At 27.0% G+C, this 4,920-nt stretch overlaps 1 long non-coding RNA gene across 1 annotated transcript; it reads right to left on the reverse strand.

Moving 5' to 3' along the window:
* Positions 1-115: 115 nt before the first annotated feature.
* Positions 116-1,280, reverse strand: LOC105117582 (uncharacterized). Its single transcript, XR_840781.1, has 2 exons — positions 799-1,280; positions 116-209 (listed from the first exon to the last, which is right to left on the reverse strand). It is a non-coding gene; the product is annotated as an uncharacterized LOC105117582 (long non-coding RNA).
* Between the last annotated feature and the right edge of the window lie 3,640 nt (positions 1,281-4,920).

Genomic DNA, 4,920 nt, shown 5'->3' on the forward strand with positions numbered 1-4,920 from the left:
CCCGGCTCCGGATTCGTCGAAATTACAGCCGGTTCGGGCCCAAAAACGACCAGACCAGCCAGATGGGGCTATAAAAGAACGAGAAGCGTCTTGTGGAAGCTCAAATCCTGTGCTGTCAAGTCTAGGACTGCCCGCATTGGCAAGAATTCCAGGCCAAACTGTGTGCTCACATTTGTTTACAAATGTGAACGTAGCAGCTAATACACAACCTATAAAAACATGGAGGTCTCTTTGAGAATGTGATAATGGTAGTGTTTATTGGTTGGAAAAATATTAAAACAATATTTTATTTTATTTTTTAAGATTTATTTTTTATATTAAACGACCTAGAAACAAAAACAAAAGGATTAATTTATAACTAAAACAAAATTAAAAATTTTAAGACATGATTGGACAGTGATAACAAACAGAAGCACGAAATGCAAAACCCATGAAGGAAAATCCAGAAAATAGCAAGAATGCCGGAAAATAGCAAGAATTCCTCCGGCATTCTTTTAGGTTGTTCTTAGAAGAAAAAAATGGTGACTTGATGAGAAAATAGGATCAGAATGTGAATTAGTAACTAGATACAAACATGAGCCCATAGAAAACGTTGTTGAGATTGGGTAAGGTGAAAAGATTGGGACTTTTCAGCAAAATGAAGTTAAAATTCAAAAACTCTTTAAGCCTAACAAAGAAATGAGTACTTGACCACAAAATGAGCCTAGTAAAGGGCTGTGTCTTAGTTAATTAGAATATAAATGTGAGGGAGGGACTGGAAAATAACAATGGAGAGTGCATTTTTTGTGGGATCATTACCTTTATAACTCACAAGAAGAAGAAGAACACAGCTGGAAATGAGAGTGGGGAAGCAGCAAGAGAAGTAATCCATGAGGTTTGTTTGTCTCTTTTTTATGGCTTTTGGGATTCTCTTTTCACTTTGAGTACTGGTTTAGTCGGCACAATTGCAGCATAAGTTAGAGGAAGTGTTAATGATGAAGGTGATGGCGCCTTGAGGTAATGGCATTGGAGAAGACAATGAAGGGACTGATGATGCCCTGAAAGTGGTGAGGAGTAAAGAGTGTGGAAAGAGAGTGGTGTGATTGAGGGTTCAATGCCCCATAAACAGACAAATGAGCTTATGGAAAGAACCAGAGAGGAGAAAGAAGCAGGAGAGACGGTGAATGAGCTGTTAGCTCACAGGTATAATAGAACCTCTTTCTCTCTGAGACAGACAGACTGGCCCTCTCTATCTCACTGTCGTCAGAGACATTGTAAAAGAGAGTGAATGCAGCTAAGGTCTTGTTTGGCTTTTCTAACAGCAAATTGGAGTTTTTACCTTTTTTTCTCAATGGAGACTACCTTTTATTTTTATATGTATGAAATGTTATATATACACACACACACACACACTCCACCGCAGTGTTTGGCACTGCAATTAGAAAGTAATTTAAAAAAAAATTAATATATTTTTAATATTTTTAATTTATTTTGATATATTAATATTAAAAATAATTTAAAAATAAAATTATTTTAATATATTTTAAAATAAAATTCACTTTAAATATAATCATTATCATATTTTTAAATACTCTTTGTACCCTCTACATGCATGCACCTGATACTATATATCTCGCAACGAGGTTGATATTGTTTATATATTATTTATATTTTAAAAGTTATGTAGTAATTTTTTAAAATAATTTTTATTTTGAAATATATTTAATAATAATTTTTATTTTTTAAAAATTATTTTTAATATCAGTAAATTAAAAAATTTTAAAATAAAAATAATAATTTAAAAAACCCTTTTTATTCATTAAAAAACCCCTTATTAGATAATATAATTGTAAAAAAAATCCATTCATTCATGTTCGTTTGAATTAATACTGAACGAGTTTGAATTAAATTGCTATCCTTGTTTTTTTTTCATTTAACAGTCCTTTGATGTAATTACTGTCCAAATCACGTTTGGTTTTTGGCAATATACACAATGCAGACATGTTAAGAATTAAGAGTAAATTGGATAGGAGTAGACAGCTAATAGGAGGTTTATTTTTATATTTTAAAAAATAAATAATATTTTTTAAAATATAATAAATGTTATTTTTTATTTAATTAAAATTAATTTCGTTAATATTTTTATATCACTTTAATATATTGATATTTTAAATATATTTTTAAATAAAAAAATTTAAAAATTAATAATTATCATAATACTAAACATGGGAGCCTGGGTGAAGTAAAAAGAGACGAGAACTCAAAGAACCTACGTATAACTAATAGGATTTTGTCGTTATATTTTAGAATTTTTTTTTTGAATTATGTTTAGATTTTTAATTTTCGAATCCTCCGTGTCAGCCCTTATAAATTTAAAATTTTCAATAACCTTACATATTTTTAACGGTGAATAACGTGGTTAAAGTAATTTTTTTTTGGATATGATTATGGTTATTTTTTAAATATTTTTTTATATTTTTTTATATTTAAATTATTTTATTAATAATATTTTTTATTTTTAACATCAACATATTAAAATAATTTAAAAATATAAAAAATTAATTTTAAATAAATAATTTTAAATTTTAAATTTTAAAAAAATACTTTTAAAATATAAAATTAGGTTATTCAATTTCCAGAACAAAATCACCTTTTACTGTGTTCTTGCTTCTACTAACGAAAATGCTCTTCTCCTCCAATATATTAGATCCAAGCCCCTCATTTACAGAATTTATGATTTAACACCACAGAGAAAAACATATTCTTGACTTTCTTTCAATGCCAGAATAATAAAGTTATGAAATTTTCAAAAGAAAGTCAAAAGGAAGGCCTTACAATTCAACTAGTTCAACATCCTGCAATAATAACTTTCCATTAGTTCAAAAAACTAAATTAATTAATTAACAATTTTAGTGGGATGTTCCAGTACGTGACACTCCGTAGCACAAATAACGGGGAACCGTTTGATTGGTATATATAAAGAAAGTCAAAAGGAAGCAAAACTTTTAAGATTAGAGGCCCGACCAATCACATTTTGCCACCACTTTGTTTTTCACATCAGCAACAGTGGCTTAAAACTAGAAAAAAAATACTGATTCAGTACATTGAAGCTCTGACAAGGCTGGGATGGAGACTATTTAGATGTGGGTCCATCCGATCATAAATTGCCACGACGAGTAAGATGACGTACTATTTGTGCTACGTGGTAAGTCCGGATTTGGGGTCCTCGCTTTTGTAGTGCAATTATGGGAAAAGCATAGGATTCTTATACTCTCTCGTCTTTTCATGATTTACTGTTGATTCTTCGGAAGCTGAAAAGATCATTGACTTTAATTATTTAAAAATTAAGAGTGTAATTAATTGGAACGATCCAGAAGTATACTGACAATCAATCTTGTTACCCGTCCATTCCCTCAGTCCTCGTTCTAATGGTTTTTACACAAATGTTTAAGAACATCAAATAAGAGTCCGCACGACTCCGAGTAAGCGGCCAAATTTTTTAAAATGATGCAGTAATATAAGATATATTGGGTTAAATTTATTAAAATGATATATGTAATATGAGATTAAAATAATTTGTCAAAAAAATTTAAAAAAAATCTTAAAGTTCAAGATTTAATGATTTGTTTAAAGATAAAAACAAAAATTACAATACTCAAAAAAATTTAATTTAACTTAAAATAATTTGGCAAACTCATGTAATTGAGATAAAAAAATAATTTTAAAGAAAAGACTTAGTATAAAAGATAAAAATTTAATAAAAAATTATATAAAAAAATTGAGTAAATTTCATGAATTTATAATTCGTAATATAAAAAAAATCTCAAAATAAAAATCTAATAAAAAAATTAAAATTCAATTAAAAAATTGAGTTAATTTAGGTTAATTTACCAACTTGTTTTTGGAATAATCAAAAAAATAAAAAATAATTTGATATAAAATAATAAAACTATGAAAAAAAAACTCATAGAAAATCAAGGGAAAAAACAAAACCAACCTAGGTTGAATTGATTAATCTGTTACTCGTGATATAAAATTTAAATTAAAAAATAAACTAAGAAAATGATAAAAAAAACTAAGAAAATAATTTTAAAAAATAATCAAAAAAATAAGAACTATAACTAGATGAAAATAAATAAATTAAATATTGAGGGATAAATTTTTTTAAAAAGGATAAATTAAGAAAAAAAGAAGAATATAAAAATCAAAAGAATAAGATTAAAAAATAAATCAAAAAAACAAACGTAATAAAATTGGAAAGGATGATATTGTATAAAATAATAACAATAAAAAAAGTATAAAACACAAAAATAAAGCCATAAAAAATAAAGGGATAAAATTGAATAAGAAATCAAATTGAATAAAATGCTTAAGCAAAAAATTGAAAAAACAAACTTAAAAAAAATCAAAAGTTAAATAAAGAATAATAAAAAAAGGTTAAAATCAATAAAATCAAAAACTGGGGATAAAATTATTTTTTGAAAGTCATGTAAGAATTTTTAAGGAATGAGAAAGAAAATAAAGAAGAAAATAAAAAATCATAAATGGAATAAAATCATAAACTGAGGACACAATCATTTTTTGAAAGTCATGTAAGACTTTATAGAAAATGAAAAACAAATAATAAAAAAAAATTCCACCGCAACCCAACTAAACCTCCTCTGCAAGCATGCATCACATCACTAGAAAAAGAATGACTCGTCTCCCAATGCTATCACGAAGGTAGGATTTTGGCAATTGGAAATGATCTCATCCACGACCTGAATTACGTCAAGACCATTATATGAGGATGTATTTGTCGCACATGTCATTAACTTTTAAAAAAATAATATTTAATAATGAAAAATTATTATACAACCCCTGACCAAATTAAAAGGTAACAATAAAAACATAATTAAAAGATTAAGATACAATTGAAGTTAATCTTAGTATTTTTTTTAT

The sequence above is a fragment of the Populus euphratica genome, unplaced genomic scaffold, assembly GCF_000495115.2.
Source record: "Populus euphratica unplaced genomic scaffold, PopEup_1.0 scaffold1426.1, whole genome shotgun sequence".
Classification (NCBI taxonomy): Eukaryota; Viridiplantae; Streptophyta; class Magnoliopsida; order Malpighiales; family Salicaceae; genus Populus; species Populus euphratica.